The sequence below is a fragment of the Anser anser genome (genome assembly GCF_964211835.1).
Source record: "Anser anser genome assembly, chromosome: 6".
Taxonomy (NCBI): domain Eukaryota; kingdom Metazoa; phylum Chordata; class Aves; order Anseriformes; family Anatidae; genus Anser; species Anser anser.
In genome coordinates this window covers 29,453,296-29,480,286 of record NC_139726.1, presented here as the reverse complement: position 1 = coordinate 29,480,286, position 26,991 = coordinate 29,453,296, and the positions used below count along the sequence as shown (strand labels likewise).

At 49.8% G+C, this 26,991-nt stretch overlaps 1 long non-coding RNA gene across 1 annotated transcript; it reads right to left on the bottom strand.

Moving 5' to 3' along the window:
* Positions 1-3,182: 3,182 nt before the first annotated feature.
* Positions 3,183-4,687, bottom strand: LOC310901585. The gene is made up of 3 exons (XR_014585921.1): positions 4,649-4,687; positions 4,026-4,097; positions 3,183-3,774 (listed from the first exon to the last, which is right to left on the bottom strand). It is a non-coding gene; the product is annotated as an uncharacterized lncRNA (long non-coding RNA).
* Between the last annotated feature and the right edge of the window lie 22,304 nt (positions 4,688-26,991).

The following is a 26,991-nucleotide window of genomic DNA, read 5'->3' as shown; positions in this document are numbered from 1 at the left end:
CTATTCCGCATCAGCTGTGTCTTCTGCATGTGTCCCTGTAAATGGTGTGTGATGGGGTGAGCGGGGGGACGCATTGCCAGCCCCTCAGGAGGGAGAGCCCTGCGTAGTCTGTAGCTGTTTTTTTTTTCCTCCCCACAGTGTGGGAAGTCATTTTGTGTATGTGGTAGGTGGAAGGGGAGCATGCTGCTCTGCATCTCAGGGAAGACTCAAGGTCCTCCAGCAGACACACCACAGCTGGCTGAGGGCTCATTCCCCCCTGGGCTCAGCACCCCGATGTCTCACCCCAGACAGCCCCCACAATGACCCCTCGCCACCTGCAAACAGCGCGCCCCAAACCACAGCCATCGGATCCCCACAAAGCTGGTTCCCCACCAGTTCACCCAGCTTACTTTTGGCCAGGGACAGCTGGCTCACCTGCCTTTCCTTCATCACCTCTCTGCAAAAAAGGGGTGGGGAAGTCGGTTGTTTTCCCCCCACTTCACCATCTGGCTTGGCTGCAGCAGATCGCTAAATACCAGAGGGCAGAGTTCAGCTTTGATTCTGGAGCGCTTCAAGGGACGTCGTGCAGGAGACAGTTACACGATGCTAATGAGCCAGAGACTTCCTTAAGAAAAAACTGACAAGAATCATTTTAATTGCAACCCTTTCCCTTCAGTTAGCCCCCACCCGCTTAGAAGCGGGAACAAGTCATCGGGAATTTGAGGCAAACCGACGAAAACTGCTGCTCTCCGGCAGTCTGAGTTTCGGAGGCGGGCACGCAGGACTCATCTGCTGCAGCACCAGCACTGCAGGCAGGCACCTGCCAGCTCCTCCACGCGTTTTGAGCATCCCCAGAGAGGTGCTATTCCCACCGTCCCACGAGAGCAGTGGCTGGCCCAGCCGTCAGGCATTAACACCTGAGTGATTGGTGCCAGGCCGGGGAGCTGAAATCACAGTACAGTAGGTCTGGGGACTTTCCCCCCTCCCTCCACACCCCAGGTACAGCTGGATAAGCATTTCAGCCCCTTGAAAGTCTCCGTGGTCTGCGCCACAGGGCTTAGCCTCCCTTCAGAAAAAGGACAGGGCTGGGAAGGAGGGGAGACCCCAGCTCCATCACCATGACAATTGGAAGCTCTCAAACACCATGGGTCTGCTGCCACACAGTAAAATTAATCACTGCCTCGCACAAAGCACCTTTGCAGGGTGGGTGCGGAGGGGGAAGAGACAGCCAACAGTGAGGAACAACTACATTCCTCTTTAATGAGGTTAAAGAGCAAAACGGAGTCAATTAAATCTGGTTCTGGTAACATCGTCTAAGTACATAACGATTGGTATAAGCTAAAGCAAGACAAGTTGTTTGAACTCCGTGGGCAGGATTTTTTTTTTTTCTTCAAAATTAGTTTTTTTTCATGATGCATTTCAAATTTTTCCTCTGTTACTGGTAGGTTCAAAGGACATGTGGGACAGATTCAACTCAACAGTTTGTAAACAGCTGACGTGGGAGGGAGAGGGCACTTAAGTTATTGGAATTGTTTTCATTCAAAAAATTTTGTAAATTAATTCCTCCCCCAACTGCCTGCTATAAACACCACATAGCCGTGTTCCTCCCCTTCAGATGGATCATGCAGACAGATGTGCCTTCTGTTCTTTCGCAAACATCAAGGCTGCCTCGCTCGCTGTGTAAATGTCAAGGTGCTAATTAGTTGTAACGGGAGTCAGGCGAGGACAAGTCACAGCGCAGGGAACACGGCGGCAGAGGCACAGCAGCAGGGAGAAGGAGCCGCTGCTGGTTTGCGAGCAGCACAACATCGTGGGGACCAACTGGTCCCTGAGATGCCGGAGGGAACGGGAGCAGGTTTGGGGGGCTGGTGGCACGTGGGGGCTAGAAGTGGGGTTCCCCTTTCCCCTGGGAGTGCCCGGCAGCCAAGGAGGGCACCCCAGGCTCGTGCGCTGTGGTTCGCTTCTCTGCGTGGGCAGAGGGGAGCATGGACAGGGGAGGTTCGCATGGATCCAGCACACAGCTTCACCGCTGTGCTTACCTCCTTCATTCTGGGCGCACTCCCTCGTTCTGCAGGCTGGCACTGACAGGTCAGATGCTTCCTTCTCGCTCCAGCTTCAGCTCAGGGGAGGCAGGGAGCTGTTACATCCATCACGCTGCCATCAGTGCCCTATGCTTTCCATTCCTCCCCTTCACCACGCTGCTGTATTTTAAGCCTCAGGACAGAAATGTCACTTAAGGCCACTTTGTTTAGACAGTGCCTGTTGACCATTTAATTACGTAGTAATTACTACATACCACCAAGGTAATTACAGGGTAAATACCGTTTCCTTGCAAGTGAATACTCCTCTCTTCCTACCTGCGATGTAGGCCATGTGGCAAGTCGTTCTTGCTCTACCATGCGAGGCTCATGCAATCATTTTTACAGCCTCTAATTACCAAGCTGTTACAGGGTGTTTACCCAGTGTGCCTCAAATTGCCATTTAGGAAACAAGTGAGCGCAGAGGTGGCACCGGAGAGGCTCCAGGTTATAGAGGAGCTGCCCTGCGCAGCAGCACCCATCAGCTGGCTTCCCCGCTGCGGCTGGGGAGGAAGGGTAGGAGCAGGCTGACAGATGGAGGAGGAGGTTGGTGGTGGGCAGAAAAGCCCTGCTGAATTTGGCAAATGCTTCCAGGTGTCAAAACAGAGAGTCGAAGCATTTTGTCTCAGCAGCTGCCTAGTCTATTTCCTTCAAAAGAAAGGAAAACCTGGCCTGCATCAGAAACAGCACAGCCAGCAGGACTAGGGAAGTGTTTGCCCCTTGTACACAGCACTGTGAGACCACACCTTGAATGCTATGCTCAGTTTTGGGCCCTTCACTATAGGGAGGATATTGAGTTGAATACTGAGTTGCTCAAGCATCTCAGGTTGTGTCGGGGAGGTTTAGACTGGATGTCAGGAAGAATTTATTCATGGAGAGGATGGCCAAGAATTGGAACGGGCCGCACAGGGAAGTAGTGGAGACCACATCCCTAAGGGACATGGTGTAGTGATGGGACTTGGTAGGTCAGGTTGATGGTTGGTGTTGGTGAGCTTGAAGGTATTTTCCAACATACATGATGCCATGAAATTTATATGACAGCCATCCTGTTATCCCTTTCCTTCTCCATTCACTCCCTCCCACCTTCCATCAAAGGTTCATGCCCAGCTCACCAGGGTCATACTTTTCCCTGCTTCACATTTTGGCTGGCCACCCAGGGGATGATACTGTACACGTGGGGCAGGAGGGGCCCTTTCAGTGCACTGACCCTCTCCAGGATCCCTGGCAGCCAGCTGGGCTCAGGCACACCCTTCCACTTGCCACATCTCAGCTATCAGAGCCAAGATTCGGGCAGCTCTGTGTTGGCTGCCATGCTGCAGTCCCACAACGGCTTTACCAGGGGTTGCAGCCCAGCCAGCAGGCTCTGATCCCTGCTACTCGGGCTTATTAATCACCTCAGCAATGAATAATCTACTACAACCATCACATGGGTCCCTCTACACCACAGATCAGAGGTGTAGGATCACACTACAGGGAAGCACCAGAGACCTTCCGCAGACTAGTAGGAGTGAGAAGTAATTAAATGTTATTTCTCACTATTTATTGCTTCGCCTGCCTCTGCGAGCAGCTGTCTCCTGGCTCTTGCTCTCATTTGGAGCTTGCTGGAAGCATCCCCAGGTTGCCCCTTCTGCTCTTCAGCAAGTTGACTTTTCCAAGGACTCCCTTCTGCACTTCCCTGAGAGAGATGAAGTACTGCCTCCTCTGCTGGCTCGTAATCCTTTACTCAAACATACAGATTATTTAAACATAAGCAGGGATTTCATACCAGGTTTTGGAATGCAAGCAACTCGAGAGTATTAAATTCCACTGTTTTATCTTTAGCAAGCTGAGTCCTAGCACCCTACCACACAGCAGCAGGGCAGCAAATGCTGAGCACTGGGGGAGCGAATGCTCCTCCAGCCCAGAGATGAGGCACCGCACCTCCCTCCGAGTGGGAAAACCCAGGTGTTGCAAGCCAAGGCTGCTCACCTCCTGAAAGCAACACAGAAGCATCCAGAGGATACGTTCGCTGCTGCAGGATTCACGTTACAAGTTCAGCTCCTGGAGGAAGGCAAGAACTGCCTTACTGCAGACCACAACAAGCAACACCTTACCTCCAGTGCCCAACAGTCAGTGCCCACTGAAGGCAGCCTGGGGAAGGGCCCGACAGAGGGTGGTGAAACGGGAGAAGCAGCAGCAGGGTGGGCTTCTGTCTGCTCTGCCATTGTATTGTCTTCTCCTGCCTGCCCCACATCATGCCCAGTTACAGCTCCAGCACAGCTAGCCCGGGCAGAAGCCAGGACAGCAGGCAAAAAGCACTTACTTATACATTTAACCTCACTGTGAACACCCACAGGTAAACACATGCTTTTGCACCCTCTGAAGCCTTGGTCAGCGTGTATCCCCCAAAACATCTCCTACTCTGCCCCAGCTCTCTCACGTTCCCAGCACCAGCAAGCTCACATCCTTGTACCCACCTTCTCCAGCTGAACCCATCTTTTCCCCTCATCCTAAAAAAAACCCTCAGACTCTTATCTCTTGCACCAAATTTGTTCATGTAGCTCCAGTAGCCTCTGTGAGGATTAGCAGTCCCTAATAACACCATAGCTCACCTAGGACATTTGTTGGTCTAAAGTCCCCTACTCCTCCAGCCACCCCTGCAAAAACCTTGCTACTGCCCTATCCCCCCTTTAAATGCTGCTGTTCTTCAGCAGGTATTAATTAGGTGCTTGATTACAACCTGGGTACGCACTGAGGCTCCTCCCTAACCCCTTCCAGCTAGCAATGGGTTGGGTGGGATTTGTTCACCCTTCTGCCCTCTCAAACCCACCTCCACTAGCACCAAAAGTCCCATTGCAGAGGGATGGAGCCATGGTTTCGGCTGCTCTGGCTCCACCATGCCTACTGGGGGAAGCACCAGATGCCAGCTGGGGGTGATGGATATCATGGGGTGCTCTGCCCCCCAAAACATGAGGATGCCCTGCACACTGATGTCCACGTGTGCTGAAATTGCTCCCCATGCTGTGGTGCTGGGGACAGGCACCGTGCACCTCCAGGGCTGTGGTAGTGGGGTCGCACGTGGGTCCCCAACGCGTGCCGTGCCCTGCCGTGCCCCTGGCTGGGGGGGCGGCAGGGGAGACGGAGCAGCCGTGCGAACGTGTGCGCGCCTGGGAGCCAAAATAGTGAAGCTGTGTGGGAGGGAGGCTGGCTCTGACTCACCCATTGCTCCGAAATACCCTTTCCTCTGGAGGAATAGGCTTTTTCCCCCACTCTTTGCTCTAAAGAGGGCTTTGAAGGGGTCCCCCCCAAACTGCAGATTCTTGCCAGTCGTGTTGCAGCTGGTGAGAGCCCACGTGCCCCATGGCGTGGCACAATTTGTAGTGAGAAGGCAGGAGGAGCATCGGGACACCGGGAAGGGGCTCTGATTTCCCCTCCCAAGTATGCAGAAAGCTGCTGGAATGAGCAGACGAAGACAGAGCTGAAGGGAGACGTGGCTGCTCCTTCCCTGAGCCGGAGCGGGGAGCTGGGGGTACTCATGAAATGTTTGGGGTTTTCTCCCCTAAACACCACCTCTCTCCAAATGCCTTCAGTGCCTTGGCCAAAGTCGTGGCAATGCAGCCGGAGAGGGGCTGGGTGCTTCCCTGGGCACTACAGCTTCTCCTCATAGACCCTTGTGGATGCCACCCACCCTGCAAAACGAGAGCAATGAAAGCTGAACGTGACATTACGAAAGCGTTAGGCCTGTGTCCTTGCCGGGGAGCTCAGCACCACCAAAGGAAACGCATGGCTCAACACAGCCACGTAGGCTATTGGGCTTAGCTGTGCAGAAAGCCCGCATCAGTTGCAGCCGCAGGTGGGTCTTAGAATCATCAAGGTTGGAGAAGACCTCCAAGACCATCTGGTCCAACCATTTACACCAGCCCTGGTATGGGCAGGCAGAGGCATCCTGCACCTGGCCTTGGCAAGGGTGCATGGAGCACTCGCTGCCTCTGCCATGGGGGAGGACAGGATCCTCGGCAGGACGCGAGACAGCAGGGCGCAGTTACACACCTCTGCGCCCGCCAGCCTGCACAATTCGAGCTCACCCACACCACAGGTGCTACCTATAAAAGACACTTGCTCCGAGTGCCTGTAAATCTCACCACAGCTCCATCAGGCTGCAGGAAAGCCATGCTCGGACAGGTGGAGAGGAGGCTCACGACCCACCGGCTCAGTGCTAACGAAGCCACAGGTGCCAACACAGAGCACAAGCAGAGCACCTCTACAGGCTGTGGCGATAATTCACGATTCACGTAACTCAGGGAAAGGGAAGTACGTGAAGCCAGCGTGCAAATGGAGCGAGACACAAGCCCATAACAGGTTTGTGTCACCTGCTTGCTGTGGTTGCCATCAAGCTTATCTCAGAGCTACTCTGCTCACACACTGTCCTCTTCGTTCCCCATGAACCTTCTGCATTTTCTTTACAGAAAGGTCTTCATGTAACTGGGCATGAGAACACTTAAGTGCATGTTCCTATGTGCTATCAGCCCTTCTATTTTTACATTTATTTCTTCCTTTGATTCTACCCAATTAGCCTGTCACAGATAAGCTGTATTCTGTATTTCTTCTAAAAGAGAGTATTTATTGTTGACTCTGTACTTGCCACCTGTATTCTCTCTGTGTTCTTTCTTTCTTTCTTTTTTTTTTTTTTTCCTGGCTACAATGGCTCTGTATCATGATTGCTCAGCTTGTTTACTGATCTGTGACTCTGAAAGTTGACACTGTGTTCAAAGAAACCACCCTCCAGCACATCTCTCCATCCGTTACAGCACGCTAACTTCGCCGGTCTCACTTTTGGCACTGCAGTACAACAGCAATCCTATAATATGGTCATTTTCACACAACTTCAAACCGAGCATCTTTATTAGCAGGTGCTAAATTGCTGCTCCAGCTGCTGAATGGTAACAATTAACTCAATTAACATCTAAACAGATGTAATTTTTGAGGAAACGAACAACATTAATAACCACCAAAAGGGGAAAAAGGCTGCAATTACAAATGTGGAAAAAATCATGCACAGCTACAGACAGGCGTGTGCTGTTTCCAATGTCCCCTGGAGAGCTGTTAGAGCACAGCCCTTTCTCTGAGCGTTGGCAGTACGTGCAATTCATAATATGCATCGTACTTGCTGCTACGGATGAGGCTGTGTCTGCAGTGGATGCAGCGCAGCTTCCCTCGGCAAAAAGGGGGTAAGGGGGATTGGCTTTGTAATTCAGAGGCCCCCCACACGTGCTGCAAATGCACAGAGATGAGCCCCTTCCAGCAAAAGCAGGACTTTGCCAAAAATGCTCACCAAGCCACGTTGCAATTGGTGTGCCTGACAAAATATAGATAGCTTACAAATAATATTTTCATGCATTTCTCCCCTTCTGGTTGTGGGTAGGATACGACGAGGAGGTGCTGGAAGTGCAGATGTGTTGCGTGATGCACTGAAGCAGGGTGATCTGTTACTGAACAATTAAATTCGTCCGTTTCTAACCCAAACAGGCCCCTGGGCTCTAGCCCGGAGCTGCCTGCCCCATCTGACAGACCTGGAGGTAACCTTCCGGGCTGTAAAGCCACATAATGACCACCTGGGCTCACTGCTGCACGGGCCTGGTGTTTGTGGGATCACAGTGCCTTACAAAAAGGCATTCATAAAGAAAGCAGCCAGCAGCTACAAGGAACCAGCGTCTGCACCGCTCCAGCTCCAGCCTGGTGACCTTTGTTTACCAGCAGTGACCGCCTGCCTGAGCTCCCTGCAGCAGGCAGAGACATCTAATGGCAGAAGAACTACACTGCGAACGGTGCGGCTTAAAAAAACTGCTACTGCACCAGGGGAAAACGGTGAAAAAGGCAAATTCCCCACCTGTGCTATCACTGCGCCTTGCCTGTGCGCTGCCGGCTCTCGGGTTTTGGGAATGTTGGCAGGGTGAGGCTTTGCTGCTCACAGAAGGGAAGGGTCGGTGCCACCCGCAAGAGGACCAGCAGACACGGGGTTTTTAAGTCATTTCCACGTGAATCCGTGCCCATCGGGGCTGTTCTCATCCAGCTGGGAGCCAAACCTGCCACCCCGCGACGCCCGAAACAAGAACTGTCGCTGAGGTTTTGGGGTGAGTACGCACAGAGGCACTTGCAAGAAATGCTTTGCAATCTGAGGAACAGTGCCTGGTTGCTGAGCCACGTGTCACAGGGGGCATCCCTGTCGTGTTCCTTCAGCAGGTGCTGCTGGGACGAACGTCTGCTCCCCTGTAGGGGCAGCAGCTCGGTCACAACAGTTGCGGTTTCAGAAGATGCTTGCCAAAGGAGCAGGGCTGGAACCGCTGTGACCGGTCCTGCCAAAGACCCCTTCGATCCCCACAAACCCACCAGAGGCCATACTATGGGATACAGGCCGGACTTTTCCCCAAATGACAGCAGGGTGTTGGGGAGGTGCCGCTGTGCTGGGGATGCAAGGGAGGAGGTAAAGCAACAACAGAAGGCGCATCCACGCTCCAGTCTCCCTGCTTCAGTGTGTGTTTTCCACTGACACCAATAACCCCGCTCCCTGCTGCTTTTATTTTTATACCTGCAGCTGCTCCCTGAAAACTCGGCGCTTCAAAATGTCACCTGGGTGCACGGCGGTTGTCACAAAGCGGCTCTCGTGCATGGCCCAGCAGATTTGGGTTCCAGGGCCCCAGCAGCATCCCTGTGCTGTGCCCAGCACTGGGTGACATCCCCCGGGCAGCACCATGGGGCTGCGGCCGGTTCCAGGCTGGGCACAAGGCAGGAGGTAATGCCCTGGGTGCTGGTCTCAGGGCACTGGTGGCTTTCTTTGGGGGAGAGAGGCAGGGATGCTCTCTGGTAGCCGCAGTCTGGTCGCTGGCCCTAAAAGAGCTCCCCCCGTGCCCAGCTCTCCTTGTTGCAGGGCTTCGTGGGGAGGACAGAAAGTCCCAAAGCACCCAGGTGAACCAAGGGCCACATATCCAGCTGCTCAGGGCCCCTGGATGGAAACACGGGCTGCTTAGAGGGAAACACCCAGGGGTACAGCTCCCAGCTGGGGGCACAAAGCTGAGCACAGCACCTCCAAAAAAGCCCCCAAAAGGAGTGCACCCAGCCCTCGTGGACCCCTCGTGCCCCCTTCCTTCCCAGCTACAGCAGGCAGATACCATAAGTGCAACTCCCCGTTACTCTTCACGTCTGGATTAAATTTTAAAGAGCATTTAATTGGCAATTGCTCTGCTGCCTCCATTTATTCGTCCCGCACTTTGCGGCGTTCGCTGGAAACTGCCAGGTAGGACAGAGGGGGATTTTCCACACACTTTGCTCCCCCTGGCGATCCTCGGCTGCCAACCCCAGGCTGTGGGAGATGCCTCCCCCCAAGGCAGAGAGCCCGAACCCCTGCCCATGCAGGCAGCCCCATCTGCGGCCAGCCTACATGTTGCCTCGTGGCAGCCGGGGGCTTGGCAGCACCAGGTGGGCATGAGAGATGAGGCAACAGAGGTCTTGGACCCCAATTCTTCCTCCCTGAGCTCTGCGAGGCTTTGGGTTGAATCAAGATGGATTTGGCTTTTTTTTTTTTTTTTTTTTTTTTTTTTCAGATCAATTGCTTACGTAGGGCCTTCCACATTCCAGACGTCGGCACGGAGCAAGTCAAAACCCAGATTTGTGTTTCACTCGGGTCTCCGGCATTTCCATGCTTGCTTTCATTGCATTCAGGAGGAAAATAAAATACCCCAAAGATCTCCACCAAACGCTCTGTGCTGGGACAAGCAAGAACGTTCCCTTTTCGATTCAGCCAGTTCTCAATATTTTGTAATTACCATCTAGGTTAGGGGTTTTTAAAGAAAGCAAAACCCAAGCTCCCTTGAAATGAAAAATTGCAGCGTTTTGTTCTGCCAGCAAGGACCTGCCAATAGTTTCCTCCCGACAGAATTTCGTTCTGTTGTCCTTCCCTGCAAAAAGCGTCCGTTCTGACTAAACAGCATCTTTCAAGGGGAAATGACTGAACTGAAAAAAAAGTTTGGGGCTAATTATACATAAATGAGCTAGATTGGTTCTGGTCCTCTTGCGAGTTTATCTGTCTCCATTTCAGTGTAAATACAATCTCCAGCACGACTCGCTCAGTCACGTAGCCTGCGTCACACGCAGTTGTTGACAATGCTTACCCACTGCTCGCCGCCGTCCTCTCTTTTAATTTTTAATTTGCTGTAATTAAGAGGCCTACTGGAAACAAAGCAAACTTTGGGGATACAAATCCTCGCTGCATGAGGCCTGGGGAGGCAAAGGCTTAACCCACCAGCAGTTCTAGAAAAGGAAACTAGAAGAGATTCAAAACATCTCCTAATGCGAATAGGAACATCCGTCTCCATTTAATCTTTATTTAGTCTCCCGTCCAGCTTAAGTGTTATGCACAGCACTGCACTGGCCATTTGCAAACACACGCACAGGCTGCAGGGCCGGGATAAAATGCAACTGCCACGTGCCAGCAGCTGAAAGCTGGCAGCAAGGTTTGCATGCTCTCACCCCGTGTCGGATGGCTGGTGCTGCTCCCCGAATGCTGACGCTGCTTCTCACTCAGCACACAGCAAAAGCATCTCTTGGTGCCTCTTCTCCTGGCATTCTGCTTTTGCCTCCGCTGGCAGTGGGCCAGAGATTTGGGCAGTGATAGCTCCACAGTTATTTATTGACAGTCAGTGTTCAGCGGGGATTTCATGACTTCATCCAGCTGAAGGAGTAAGATTGTTTCCTGCCAGACAAGAAGAAGGAGACTTGCAACACCTTAATGCTTCTCCAGGATCGGCGTTTATTGTGTTCCCCTGGAAATAATGCTTATGTTCCCCTGGAAATGGGGTTGCTGCAGGCAGTTGCCCTCTCTGGGCATGGATGCTGCAGAACCCCAGCATTGCCCAATTCCCTTTCCATATATACGAGCTGCAAAACCAGTCCAGGGAAGAAATGCTGCTTGGAGACGGTAAAAGAAGCTGTTCTCCCACCCAAGGGAGACATGCCATAATGAGGCAGAAAAGTGCTAGGTTTTTCTTTTCCCCAAGGAAAAGTGGGTGCCTGGGGGCTCTCCTTGGCGGTCCCCCTCGTGGGCACAACAATGTCCCCTGCTGTCCCCAGTGCATGGGTTTGCCCAGCAAGCTCACCACCGGGGTGTCCGAGGCTCCATCAGCCCCTGGGGAAAAGAAGGAACAAATAAAAATCAACAGTGCACTCTTTCGGCTGGATAATCTGTACGGTTTGCGACAGAAGAAAGCATTTGTGATAACAATAATTTGCTCCCAGGTAGCACTTTTCACAGGGGGACCTTGCAACTTACTGACACGGAGGGTGTGCTATTATCCCCTCCCTAATACACAACCTCTTGAAATTTGATCAGGGCAGACTGCAGCCTCTTTTCATGCAGATCATTAATGTAAAACGAGAGCTGGATGAAATACTGTACAAGCCTCTTCTACGGACTAAAGAAACGAAAGAATTTTAATTCTAAAGGCTGCCCCAGGGCACCGGAGCAGGAGCAGGATGGGGACATCTGCCACTCTGCCTGCACCCCACGGGGCAGGGGGAAGCCAGGGTGCACCGAGCCATCTGCAGCAATGTTGGTCACACTTTTGGGCCACTAGTCCCATGCAAGAGCCTTGCAAGTAGGGCAGGGCCTGGGCAATCTCCGGGGCATCTCCAGGCTCGAAGCGAGTGCCTGTTGTTTAGTGAGGTTTATTCGTGTCAGTGTTTCTTGGCGTTATGTGCAATATCTGGACAAAATAACCCTGTGCCTCAGTGGGGAGTCTCCAGCACAGTGGTCTACACAAATACAATAACAAATCTCTGTTGCTTTTTCAAGCAATAATGAAAGTCATTCAGGATATGAGCCAATTCCCTTCTCTTCAGCATCCACTTGGTCTCTACTCCAAAGCTTTTTGGAAACCCTTAACTGGTAGCTTTGAAGCATTTGGAAAAAAAAAATGGTTTCCCCTCTTCATTGATGTACTGTCTCTTTTTTCTGCCAAAACCCACACTTTTTTTGCCAAAATAAAAACCCACTAGTGTATGAAAGCAGAGCTCATCCTCCAGGGAGGGGAGAGCTAGCAAGTAAGAGCTGACAGAAATAGAAAAGCTTCCAGGAAATAATATCTTCACTGCTGTTTTATCTGCTTCATCATATTGCAGTCAGAAGAGATTTTACCAGGGTCCATATGAGCCCAATTAAAGCCCTCGCTTTCTAATTTTCACAGACCTCTCCAGAAAATATGTTGCAAATGAAGGTTACGAAGACCTCGTGGAGACCGTGTTGCTCTGCAATCTGCTTACCTCTGTCCCCCTCGCTGATCTGGAGCAGCAGATAGGCTTGCTGACTCTTCCTCTTCTTCCTCCCATTGCTGTGACCAGTCTGGCTGTGATTTATCACGCCACGTTGTGTGGCTCATGCCAGGTGCCACGTTGTTCTTGTGTCCAGGGCCCCCCAAGCATCATTCAATGTGCAGCACTACAGGAGATGTTTTCACAGAGCGGGCAGAAAGGACCCCAAAAGACAAACCAGTCCCTGGGAGCAGGGGCAGGGCCACCCCCCCCCCGGTGACTTGAGGACCCGTGACTACGCAATCACACTCCCAGTTTTACCAAAACACCTCCCACCCACCGCACCTGAGACCCCTGGAGGAGACAAATGGGCAGGGCATCTCTCCCAAGACAAATTCTGGGAGGGTTTTGTGGTTAGCTCCTTCCCGGTGGTATTTTCCGAGCCCAGCTTGCCAGGGAGCACAGCCTGGTGACCAGGAGAAGCCAGTGCTGGAGGAAAGTGGTGGTCAGAGTCCCATGCGGGCTCTTCGCTTTGCTTTCCACAGCCCAGGAACACCGCAGGGAAACTCACCGGTTTCAAACCTCTCCCTTAGTAGGGACAGGGTAAAACCCGAAAGCCTGAATCAGAGACAACACTGTCTTGATTTTGCAAGGAGCCCAGCGTGCTGCTCGTGCCTGGTGCTTGCACAGCCGGCAGGGGAGCACCTCCCAGCGCGCTGGGCTCCCCCTCTGGAAGATGCTCTTTGGGGAAACCGGCAGCAGGTCGGGCTGCAAGAGTCCCGCTAGACCACGTGTCTTCCTTTATGGGTCTGAGGGGAACATTTCTCATTATCTCTCCTTGCAATTTAATTAATCTGCGCTCAGTAATGAACCTTGAAATTTCAATTAAAAACATCATTACTAATCAGGACAGGATTCAAAACAGTCAAGGGGTTCTTGATAGCTTTACAGTGGCAGGAGGTTTGGGTTCAAACCAGGATCTTTGGGCACTGTGTGACGAATCTCTTTATTTTGGACATGTATCCACAGCGTTTCACACTTCTGCTTGTCTCTCCCCCCATCCTGCCAAACCCAAGGGAGCTGCATCTTGCCACCAGCGTGGGAGATACAGCCTGAATTTCCTTCAGGATTCTGCTTTTGGCAGAAAAACACAAGTCTTCAAAATAAATCCAAAAAGGGAAAGTCACCAAAAATCACCAAAACATATCAGCACTGCAGCCTGCCGCTGTCACCGCTGGGACAGTCCCTATCAGCACTGAAGCACTCGTCTGCATATTTTCCAGCAATTAAAGCTTTGGGAGGGGAGATCTGCATATCGTCAGTCCGTTACACAGGCTGCCTTGGCGTGGCTGAGCTGTTCTGCCTGGCAGCAAATGAGAGCAGCCACAGAAGGCAATTTTCTGCCTTGGCAATGTCAGTACAACCTGACCCAAAGAGGACATCCCTCCCCTGCCCCAGGAAGAGCCTCCGTCTTGGGGCTGGGTGCTCATCCAGAGCAGCGTGCGTCCTCTCGCTCCAAGCAGCACGTGGCCGTGGGGGTTTGCTGTACGTCTGCCGCGCATCCAGGGAGCCCAGCGTCTCCAACAGTATGCCACGGAGCATGGTAGGAGTGGGCAAAAGAGAAAGCAATCCTGCTTATTTACTCCAACGCCCTTTCAAAAAGAAAAGAAATACAATAATGCGTGTGTTCTGCAGGAGAGGATAAAACTGAGATTTTTATTTTTCAAAGGAAACCTATGCCTCGGTAAGGTTTGGGTGAGATCAGAAAAGCTTAAATGCAGTAGGCAGGGGGCACACAAATGCTCCATTAGTAATTAGATGAATGGATCCCACATTGTTTAAATAGCCTTGGCCAGCCAGAGCCTCCTTTCGTGTCTCTGAAGACCAGAACAGCGCAGCACAACCGCCCTCCTGCACCTGGCTGCTGGCGAAGGCTGGCCACCGAGCCCACTGCGCTGGGGTGTGCCCCTGGTGGTGCAGGCTTCAAAGGGAAGAACAGACAGAGGAAGGCAAAGCCGTGTGCTTTATCTGATCGCACAATGTTTAGAATGTAGTTTTCAAGCCTGGGCATCCAGAAATTTTTGAAGGATGCAGCATGCGTTTGTTATTTGAAGTCCAAGTGGTGTTTTTCAGAGTGGCCAGTGCTCTCATTCCCACATCTCCATGGAGTTACACTGGGACGGTCTCTGGAGCATTACATGTGCATTATTTCCCAGATACACAATTGAAAGCTGATTGTAGCCTTTTGTAAAATGCCTGGCAGATTGAATTATCCATGCCAGCAGGTATCTGTGTAATGATGCCTATTTTGTTTCCAGTGCTACACCAGGCTCAACCCTTATGAAACACCAAATTCTTTCATGGGCCCGTAGGATTAGCTAGAAGCAGAGCTGAGGGCTCTGAAAGACACACTCAAGAAGCTCAGGTTGCTCCATGGACACTTCACGTCCCTGATGTGGCAGAGTGGCAGAGCCACCCCAGTGTTGGACAAACAACTCCAGGCTACCTTTGCATCTCTACCACATCGAAACCCCACTCCTCCTTGTATCCTATGGCTCAAACACGGGGGTAAGGAGCACTGCTGGTGTGCACATCCTTGGGAAATTAGCCAGAACTGAGCCAGGACCAGTTTAAGAAGAGCAACGACCACAGCTGCTGTGTGCCTGTGTTTAAACCTGTGCCTGTCCCCATCAAGCAGCAAGGGACAGATGGACATGCTCCATCCCATCAGTTCTCCTAGGTTTCCAGTTCTGCACTGAACTGGCCACTGAAGAACAATACGTAAAAATTTTTCTGGAGGTGCTTTTGCAAATAGTTTTGACCTGTGGACATGGCAGTAAAAATTGAAGTCTGAGTACAGGTCAATGTGCCGAGCTCCGCCGTCCCAACTGCCTCTCTACGGAGAATGAGACTGCAAAAGGGTAAATGGGAACTCCAGAAGAAAAAAAAAAAAAAAAGAAAAAAAAAATTCTTCTCATTTCATCTGCTGTTTCCAATGCCTGGCTGACCATACAGCTTGGATAATTAGATTTCAGCCGTAGAGGCAAAATTCGCAGAATAAATTATTAATCACAGATTGTTTGCCCAGTATCAAGCGAGAGAGAAGTGAGCATTCAGAAAGCCAGCAGCTCGACATTTCCGCCGTGCTACGTGAGGACGAGGTGCAAGCACCAGAGCCTGCAGCTGGAGGACGTGTGCCTGGCCTGGTTGGGTGGTCACCGCGCTTCCAGCCTGGCTGGGGAGCATCCCAGGAAACCTGGACGGCGAGGTGCATCCTCCACGTACGGCATATCGCATGCATATGGTGTGCGGGATGTGCAGTGTGGCACTGCCTTGGCTTTGCAGAAAGAGCTGGGCTCTCTTGCAGCAGGCATTTCCCAAGCATCTCCCCAAAAATCCCAACATCCCCTCCCCGCACATATCCCGGGCTTGCCCCAGAAATGTCCACCCGAGCCTGGGCAGGCGCGCGGCTCGGAGACGTTCTCTGGCACCGAGCACCGGGGTAATTTTGTGTGGGGCCCACACCCAGGATTACAGCTCTGAGAAAGGAGGAAACATGGGAGTTTGGCTCAGAGGAACACAATAATTACCTGAGCAGAAAAAAAAAAAAAAAAGAGCCTTTTCTTTCCTGGTACAAAACATCTGATAAAAGCCTGAGACCAGCGGTATTTATATTAGCAGATTTTACATCCTTCTTGTGTGTACTTGGACTGCGAGATATAAATCAAAGCAGGGGTTCATTCCAAGAACAGTTTATTTTTATCTGAGTTAAGTATGTGCTGGCGAACCAGATATTGGTATGTTGATTCTGTTGGTTCGGTGTGATTTATAATAGTTTCTATTGTTTTACGCTGTGTTTCACTGTGGAGTACTTAATTTATCCAAGTCGTGGGTTTAGGTTTTTTGTTTTGCTTCATTTAATGTATATTTTCTTAGGGGTGGTTTAGGTTTTAGCGGTCAGCTGCAGAGTCGTAATGCTTTAATGTATAGGAAGAACATAAAACCATGAAAACTAATTCTAAATGGGTCTGCGATCAAACACAACCCTCTCTCAACCCGTCCGCGTGAGGTGCGGAGCAAAAGCAGCACAAGCAGAGTGCCTCTCAATAATTCATGGCTTTCAGCCGCGGCAGTTCCTCACCTGAGCCTGGAGACCAGCCTGCCTTCCCAGCAGCGACGCGTCCGCAGGCCGAGGGCCAGGGCAGTCCCAGGGCAGATACTGGAGCCTTCGGCTGGCTGATATCATGCACAGGCTGCCCTGGGAGGTTGTGGGACCAGCCTTTAGAGTTGTCAGCCTGAAATATTTGCTTGCCAAAACGAAACTCACAGGGGGTGAAGGGATTTAGCAGAAAGGAGGCTGCAGAGCCTCGCTGGTTCCTATGCTGCTGCAGCTATGGTGGTGCCATCCTAGTCGTGCGGAGGAGAAGAGTTGGGGAAAAATCTGTAATCCTCCACCCCACCCCCCGTCACTTTTTGTTAGCAAACTTTACAAACATGGTCACCAGGAAAGGAACAGCCCTGAAAGCCAAGCAGAAAAAGGCTGCCTCGCAGCTCTGTTCCCAGAGGTGCTCCCAGTCCCCACAGCTCTCCAGAGAGAGCGATGCCACCCCTGTTGGGTCTAACTACAGACGTTGAACACCTTGGCAGGGATGTGGATTTTGGAGATTCTGCAAGGATTCCTGCTGTTGTGGCTCTGCTTGGGCCCAGCAGGGCAGGATTCGTGCTCTGGCCATGGCAAGGAGAGCACGCCCTGTGCAGCACTGTTCATCAGTGCGGTGCCTGCGGCTGGTAATTAAAGCTGAGAGAGAGAGAGAGGTAAAAAAAAAAATGGGAAAGGAAAAATCACCTTCTTCAAGATTTATGAGAATATAAACTCAGGAACTGAGATGTTCCTATCACCACCTATGAGACCCAAGGGACCGCTTTGACTTAATGCAGAGTCGGATGTTTCTCTCGGTTATGAATTCAGAAGGTGATCTGGGGAGTTCGGAGCAGAGGCACACAAGTGCTTAAAGAGGAGCACGCAGGAGCCTCGCTGCTGCCAGCATGGTTTCCATGTCTTATTTCCACTGCAGTACTCAAAGCTTGTCCAGACCCTGGGGACACAGTGACGCTCCCCTGCCGCAGGTCAGCGAGAGGTTTGGGCAGCTGGGTTTGTTCACTGGAAGAGCTGGAGAGATGCCTGCCCCACCAGAAAACGGGGGTGCTGTCTTTAGGGGGGACTGAGATGGGTTCTGGGCTCTGCCCTGGGAGGTTCATAGCCCTGAACCCCGGCTTTGCACATCTCACTCTCAGGAAAGCTACGGGGATGTTACATCCTCCCTCTCTTTCTGCTCCCTCTCAAATCCTTTAATTCCAGTGGTACCAGGTGAAATTATCCATCGGAGAGGTGAGAAGGGTCACAGCCCTGCTCCAACAAGCAACTTGTTACCCTAGGAGGGCAAGAAAAAGCTGCGCTAAGGGCTTACCCCCAGAGCACCCCAGTGCTGCAGCCAGGAGGGCTCCGCACCAAGCAGAGGGAGACCCTACCGGGCTTTAATAGAACTATTGAAGACCCTAATAGATTTTAGTAAAGAATAAAGGTGAAATAAACGCATATCCAGCCAAAAAAATAATAATGCAGGGCCAAGCAGAGCTCTTGGGAGGAAGTTTTTAAAACACAAAAGTGAAAACATCCAACCTGAAAATTTTGTGTCCAGTCTGGAGCAAGACAGGGAGATATGGAGCAGAAGTTTCTATAAGGTATTGCAGACTTCCCGTAAGAGGTGGAGAAAGCAAGGCAAGCTTCACCATTTCGGGTTGCTAAATCTCCATGGGAAAGCTGTCCGCTCCTCAGAGTGATCCCCAACTTCACTGATGAAACAGCCGTATATATTCCAGTTAAGGTAATCGCCTGCCTTAATAATTCATGACCAGCTTTCAGGAGAGCTTGAAGCTCAGAGGAAATCTGAAAGCTGCTATATACATTCCGATCAGCAGCACTGCTCAGGTCCTACCTTTATAAAAAAATAAAAACAAAAATCAGTGAAAGCATTTTTATTAAACTACATGGTCAAGTAAGAGCTCCTTCCAAGCTACAGAAATTACAGCTGGTTTATTTACACTTATTTTTCTTCCCTTTAAAACACATAATAAAAACATTATCCCAAAAAAGGGAGAAGGATCTTAAGATAAAAAGAGTGCTACATGACAAATATAATTTCAACAGCCAGGCAAAACAGGGCTTCATAGAGAAGTTTGTTCTCGAGGAGTTATCCTGCAATGGAAGCATCCCCATAGGTGGTTTGCAGGCCTGCTTCCATATTGCCCATCATTATTACAAACATTATATTATTTAATTGTCCTAATTGCGTTAGTGCCAGTGGTTATTATTCCCTTGGGGCCTTGGATCTGATGAGACTTCTCAGATGAGCCCGGCAGTTCGGCAGCAGCCGGGGATGCCCCAGTCTGCCACTTCTCCTGGGCTGTGTGCAGGGTCACGGAAACGCTGCTCACCCAGGTCCCCCTCACCACTCCGGGCCTGGTACCTCCACCAGCAGATGCAGCAGATCTTGGCCTACGAGGGGGCAATAAAACATCACTCGCCTGGCATCACCCTCAAATCCCTCTCCCTCCCACGCCCAGGGGTGTCCTGAGGCACAGCCTTGGTCCACCCTCACTCCCTGGACTTGTGAGAAGTTGGGCTTCACCAACAGGTGATGATGTTTTGGGGCTTTTCAGGATGCATCTTAGAGAACAGGTGGGGGCTGGCTGGTGTAGGCTACTCCAGAGCAAAACCTTTGCCTACACCCATGTCTCATTGTAAGCCTGTTCAGCAGTATCCCTTCTCCTGGCCCTGCAGAGATACCACCAGCAGGGCTCGCAAAGCAGCCAGGTGTATCTGCTCAGACATAGGAGGGCATCAAAATCAGGGTAGATTTAGCCAGAGTGCAAGAAGCAGCACCTAAGGCTACTCTCTGAGCACCTGTATGGGCCTGGCTTGCCTTTGAAGCTCCATTTCCTACCTCCAAGCAAAGAACCGTGTTTTACTGAGTCAACTGGAAGTGATGCAGTTAGTAAGTCAAAAACCAAAAGTACCTCCAATTGTAACCTATCCCCTGCTTCCTGTCAGAAAACACATCTTAAAGTGGCTGAGGATGAGAAGTTCATCTAATTACAGCCCAGATCGCATGCTACTCAAATGACACAAATCTAAGAAGTGTAACAGGGTGGCTGTAAAACGGCAGAGCTCCACAGAGGTCCTGTTTTCTACACCAGCTTGGCAAATGGTGCTTTACAGTTCTCATATACCATTCTCCTATACTCATCTTTTGCTGTAAAAATACTCTCTTTAGCAATGCATAGTCTTGTGAGTCAAACAGTCAAAGTATGCATGCAAGACAGCACATGAAGAGCCACCATACCACCTGTAATCCTGCAGCATGTCATCCTGTTTGATTGCATGCATGACCAGCCATTCGTGGCCTGGCCAGGAGAAGCAAAGGCATTGTCAATCTAAATAAGCGCTGTGCTCCACCTGAGTGAGAGTGCTCTCAAAGTCACTCTGAGCAGCACCATCACCTCTAGAGATGTACCAAGGGAAGCCCTGCCTGAGTCAGACATTAGGCACCAACCCAGAGGTTAAATCACAAGTCAAATCCCTTTCAAAATCTCACGCATTCAGTATGTATTTGCTTCAGAACATGGGGATTCCCCATTGCCAGAAACTGCAAAGCCCATTTTGGGCTTCCGCATTACTTGTAGTCTCAGTGATAATACCTGGCTTTGGGTTGCTCAAGCTAATGGCGTATCAGGTGAAGAAAACATTTAGCTGATTAGCTTGTGATTTACCTTCTTTGAGTGTCATCAAATGTCCCTTCTTTTCCCTTTGTACACCATTATAAATGAATACCTCTCTTTCCTTGTTAAGCATACACCTCTGCAGACAAGAAGGTTTTTTTCCTCTGAGCTGAGACACTCCTCTTTTTATTTTCTCACCGCACCCACCTTTTTTCTTTTCACAGACCTTCTCCGTTTTACAAGCAGTTCTGGCTTTCAGCAAGGTTTTGTAATCCTTTATGAGCCTTGGCTAATTTAACACAATTCTCAGAGATGATTTAGGGGCAAGAGGCAAGCGTCTGACTGGGGAAAAAAAAAAAACAAACAAAAAACAGTCTTGTAAAATAGCTCCTGAATATTTCAGAAGCTGGTCTGAATACCCTGAAGATACAGACAAACCCTTACACACCGCTGTGGCTCCAGGAGCCATCCTCCAGGAATCAGAAAGATCCCAGCTGGCTATATACCACTCAGAAGGTGTCACGTTATGAAGTTCATGCAGCCTACAACTGCTGCAGCCATCAGAGCGGCACAGGCAGGACCAGTACCACCAGCCTTTGAAGTTCATGGGAACTGCTCTGATATTCCTGCAGGTTTTCCCTGTCAAGATCCACCCCCAAGAGTCACTGCCTGAGGACGAATGCCATGCCGCTACAAATCTCCAAAGCTTCCTGTCTCCGAAGACCTTGATTATCCTCTTTGAGCTCATGATTTCCAAGTCAGGGGGTTGCTGTCTTGTGCCACCGGATGAGGGGGGCTAGTTACACCAGAAGTCTCAATGAACATTATGGTGTGGATATGAGTCCCTGTCACATTCGATGTCATTTTACTTTTCTTTCGGGAGGCATAGAATAATCCTGCAGTCAATTGCTCCCACTTTAGGCCTTTGTGCACTGCCAGGTATTTCAGACAGCATGAAAGGCGCTCTTAAAATATTCTGAATGACTGCTCCAGGCTGTTGCAAGCAAACACTTAACCCAATGCATGGAAAAACTATTTCTCTCTTTTCACTGAAGAAGTCAGTGGGCTGCATCTGTGATGAGGCAGTATCTTATTTTGCAAGGCACTACAACTGGAGCAGCAGTCTGGGCTCAGGACAATGGATTGATGCTGCTGAAACAATATTTATTGCCACTGCAGAGTTCGAGGCTAGACTAAATCAGTCAAGTGATGCTCCTTTTTAATTTAATCAGGAGAAGAGTCAGTAAAGGAACCAAGAAATGAATAAATAGCTCAGAAGCATCCAGGGCCAGAGAAGGAAGGAGTAGAATTTGTGTTGCAATAGCTCAAAAAAAAAAAAATAATTATTCTTTACCCCATCTTTCAGTGACTTTCATCAAATGTGACTAAAACTATTTTGAGTTCCTCTCTCAGGGAAAGGAAGAATGCACATGAAACCTACGCTGAACACACAAAGAGCAAATGTAGTGGCACAAACAGATTTTTTTAGCCCAAGATAATCCTTTAGCTCTTTGGTGTAGTACCTACATTTCAACAAAGTTGATAAGAGCCAGGAGAGATAATGTGTCAAGTTGTACTAGGCACAGTATAACCAAATTAACCAAATTAATTAATGCACACTGACTCCATTCAATGCTCCACTGCACTGACTCCATTCAATGCATCCAGCTCCACTGCTTCACCATCTGGACCTGCTGCAGACACCCCAAGGCTGGGGCGGAGAGGCAGGACAAGGGCGAGCCAGAAGCTGCTGGGGAAGGCGAAGTGCAGTCACACAGTTGTGTGATGGAATAGGACTAAACCTCCTTGACACATCTCTCATTGCTCACGGTGAGGGGAGAGACCAGATCTGGCCCAGCTCAGGTCTGACCCCAAGGAGCTATCACTGTTCAGTTCTCCCACAAACAACTTCTCCCAAGTAAAAAAAATAAAAAATAAAAAAAATCAGATCAGCAGAAAAAGAGGTTCTTTCTGCTGAAAGAGGATGGAAAATTTCAGAAAATGTCCATTTTGAAATGTCTCCCACAGTCACTTAAGAGAAAATACAGAAATGTCACAAGCAGCTCACATTTATATCTAAATGACACCCTTCAACTCCATGGACATGTGTGCAGATAACCTCCCTCACCATCAAAAAAGTCCGACTCCCACTCCAAGACACTATAAATAACCATGTGCACAATTAGCAGGTTTCTGGGCAATCTGCAGAAAATCATAATCCACATAAAATCAATAGGATCAGCTTTCCCAGCTGTAAAAGCAAAGGTCAGAGGGAGGTCAAAGAGGTAGAAGATACGACTCCTGGGACACGCGGCAGCAGCAGCATCTCAGCAGCCTGGCAATGCTCCAGGGTCCCCTCCTCTTCCCAGGATGGATGACCCTCATGGCTGCAGTGGGCTGGAGATGCAGAGCAGCATGTGCCATCCCACTGCATGGTGACACGGGTTTCTGCGATTAAAAATGCATGGCATCAACGGTGGCTGAGGTCCCCCCAGCCATGTGTTTAATAATTTATACTCCCTGGCTGTCTGACTGCAATGAGTGCGTTACCCACCTCCCCGGCTGGACGCTGTCCCAAAGCTGAAATGACACAACCTGATGAGGACTTTTCTCCTTTCTCACCTCTGCAGCATCCCACCAGCAGCAGAGGCCAGGTCATGATGCTTACTGAGAGTTGCCCATGGTGTGTGCAGCCCCTGTGAGTCCAGCCTGTCACCTGGCTCAGAATTCAGTGCTGGCCAGGGAGAGACGTGTGTTTGAAAGGCAAGTGAATGTCCTTCTGGCTAAGACTAATTTTTTAGATGGAAAACTTGACTGTATCCAACACATCGTTTGCTTGCCGGTTTAGATGTTTTAGAACCTTTAGACTCAGCCCCCTTCAGGAACAGAGTATTTATTTAAGAGAAGAGATAGCAAAGCTTGATCATCAGCTGACAAAGTGCAGGTCTCCCCAAGGAACAAACGTTTTACATTCCCTTGTTTTGTATTGCTTGATTTCACCAGAAGCTACCTACAGCATTGCAGTCCTCATGGACGATACCATGGAGGTGGTCAAAGACTTTCAAAAGAAGTTCTGTGCTCTGCTGATGCCCAGTAGATTACCCCTAACAGGCAGGCATACCATCTGCTGCTACTCATGGATCAACATCAAGAGTTTCTTTTGGTGGTTGTTTCAGGGATGAGCTAGGTAGCTTTGGCTCAGGAGAGCCTCAGAACTTCATGTGCTTTAAATGCCCTTCCCTACTTTCTCTGTTCCATCCTTATGCCATTATCTGGACTGTACAGGACACACAAGTTGCAGGAGATTTTAGTTTCACACCGCAGAAGATCACAAAGTGTAATCTAATGCCAATGGGCTCCCACAGGTGCTAGACAGGCCTCCTAGCAGCACGTTAACCACGGCAGGTCTCGGCTTGCAGCTGGACCAGGGGCTGGGCTAACGGCAGAACACGTGCCATCAGGCCCTGGGTGAGGCAACCTATTCCCACAAGGCACGTTATTTCTGCTGGATCTCTCAGACAGGCAGACTGTGGCTAGCTCTGCTGCTACAGACACTCACGGTTCAGGGGGTGCATGGGGATAAGCCCCATGGTCCCCTGGAGTAGCTCATCATCATCGTCAGACCAGTGAGACCCTTTTCTGCCTCTGAATCTCTGCTTGGCCAGGACAGAGGGAATGAGCCTCAAATCTCAGGCTGGAACAAAAGAGAAGCACTTAGGCAGCTCATCAGTAGTATCTCCATCTAGCTAGCTTCAGGGTGTGTGCTGTTGTGCTCCAGATCAGAGCTTCTTCCCAATGCTCTTGGCAAGGACATCGGGTGTGGAGGTGGAGGGAGAGGGGGTGAGAACGCCTCCAGGATCCAGATGAAAGAGGATGGAGTTCAGCCCACGCTCTTCTGGAGACCATTAGAGACAGCATTTTGTGGGAGAAAAAGGAAAAGTGTTTTTTAAAAAGATAAGTATCTCAAAAATGCCTTTTTCTCCTCCCCAAAGATGGTTTTGATGGGCCTGTCCACTGCATCAAATGGTTTGAATGGCTCGTTGTGCTTGGGGCTGTGGAGGAACTCACCCTAACAGTGCTTCCTTCCAGGCAGAATTTCCCTTTACGAATGTCACACAGGAAATTGTTTTCCCCTGAGCTTTATTGCCGATTTCACGTGGAAGGCCTGTTGTGTGCTTTTTCAGGGGGGAAGCTTGTAATTGGAAAAGACTGTGGAAGAGCTTGCAGGGGTGAAAGACTGAAAGAAGGAGAGAAAACACTCCACCTAGCAAGCACATCAGACCTGGATGTCCTGCAAGGCAGGTGATGATTCTTTATGAGCTGCACAAGTTTCTTTTCATAGTCTTGCAAACAGCAGATGAGTAAACTAGCATTACTTCTGGTTTTTATACCCCCAGAGGCCAAGACTTTTCACATACATTTCACCTCCAAGAATTTCGAAGGTAGCTGATGTTTATGCAAAGCTGTTCTTGACCAGTGGTCAGCCCAGGGTTTTACTGACAGTTGCACACTTTATTTTGGTTGGAATGCTCTATTTTTATGCTCCAATCACATCATTTTCACCTTCCTCTTTCTAAACCTCTAGTCTTCCCACTATTCCAAATAGGCTGATTTCCATCCAAATTTTGTCATCCTTTTCCAGCAAATGGTTTAAACCTAACAACTAATGAGCAATTAATACATTAGAATGCTGCAATTAACTCTTCTTTACATTATTCTCACAACAAAAGCGCATTACCAAAGTCCATTTTAAAGGCTTGTTATTATCTCTTCTTCTACTTCTTGTTTTTTTTAGGCAAACAATGTATGAGCTCAGACTCATTTCTGACCTTGACATGCACGTCTCAATCAAGTTTTGCATGAGAGAAGTGACCTGCAATCAGAGAGAGCAGATGCTTGTTCTCTGACCAGAAGAAATTATCAGGAGACTTGAGCCTTTGATACTTGAATAAATTGTCAAGTGGAAAAAGGAATACAGTGATGTCTGTGGAAAGCATGGTTTTCCATGATAGGAGCCTTTCTTTTTCAGACAATGGCAAGTTTGCTTTCATTATTTTATGCACTTTTCTGATATTATGATTGAACACAGCAAGGCTGAGTGCTCTAACAGCTGCTTTCCTCCAGAAACACAGGCCATTAGGAGGTGCACAGCTCTGTGATGGATGGGGCTTGGGGACTGGGAAGTGGAAAATAAGCTGCCCGTGCTTGTTTAGGCTTTGGCTGGCCGTGGGAAGTCAGCAGCAAAATTCCATATGCTTTTGTGTTTCACGTGTTTTGTGATGTGGTCTATGATATAAAAAGCAGCATGGCAGAGGACTGAGGTAATATCTGGAGAGATCAGAGACAAGTGCTCCATATCCTAGAGCAGACTTTCTCCAAGAGGCCTTTCAGCATTGCTGGTTTCCCTCCCAGCATTTGTCTGTTCAGCATTTAAGCACCTTGATGGAGAGACGGTGTGCCCCGCTGGGAAAACAACCTCTCCAAACCATGGGGATGCAGGACAGGTACCATTTTAAAAACCACTGAAGTAAGTTTGGAGCCAAAGTCTGGCTTAAAAAAGTCTTTTAAGCAATAAACACTTGTGGACCTCTGACACGATGCTGTGGGCCAGGTCCTCTGGAGGCTCGGCTCGGTGTAGTCCCGTTGATACCATTACAAATATCAGGGTGAGGTCCTCACCAGCACGTCCTGCACAGATCCCGCAGTAGATCCTGCCTATGGACAGGGTGGGCCTGGGCAAAGAAGGACCTCCTCTTCATCTTCACATCGCAGGAGAAGTTCACAGCTCCTGGTACCAATGTTTCAGGCTCTGTGCAAAAGCGGGCAGCTACTGGTGTGTCTGTTGCTGTTGATTCATGTGTTCAGGGTTATCCATACATTTCTGCTTTGAAAAATATAATGGGAGATGAATATCTGGGAAACAACTCTAGCTTCTACCATAGACCTGTACCAGGAGGAAGCATTGCCAGTCACCAACAGATGTTTCACTGACTGAAAGCTGTTGGTAGAAAGCAGAGAATCACACTGTCCTCTCCAAGGATCTCATCTACAGGGGATCGTAAGAGGAGTGAATGTTCTCCCTCATTAGTCTCCAGCACAAAATCCCCCAACACAGCCAAAAGTGATTTTGTCACTGCTGTAGTCTCTGATGACATGATATTCCTCAACCATTCAGTGCCCCCTCCTTCTGTGGTGCTTCCTTAAATATATCCTGAGCCAGGTCACAGCGGGAGGAGTCAGCTATATGTTTGCCACAGAAATGAGGGAAAGCCCTGGCTACTGCAACTGAACCTGGCCCAGTTGCTCTACATCTGTCTGGAGGTTTCGAGTAAATGGTAATTTCATTTCCAGCCTCAGGCAGAAACATGTTAGCATGCAGAGCGGGAGGAACCTCTCTGATGGCCCCTTTCCTTCCTTAGTTTTGAGAGAGGAGTAATCTACAGGTGAGAAACTCAGCTTCCACTCGCTGAGGGATGACACAGTATTTTAGGCCATGACTGCAGTTGATATGGTTGAAAAAGAAGAAGAGTTGCACTGCACATGTCAGGCCCTCTGCTCCTGGATCCCGTACTGCAAATGTCCCTGACAGCATAAGAGAAACACAGCAGCAACAGTTCTGTTGAGTACTGTACAGAATGGGAAAATGTGAAGAGAAACATGAAACTGTGGTAGCACTTCTTCCTATGGAAAAATACCCACAGTGTGTGTTTTCAGTGGTGGATACACCTGGCTATACATTGGGATAACTTCACCACCAGCTCAAGGGGAAGCAGCTCTGGTTATAACATTCAGCAGGCATATCCCACGGATCGTGTACACAGAACGTGAGAAATTTTCTCCAATTAGCACTGAATAAAGCATCCATGGGGGCAGGAAG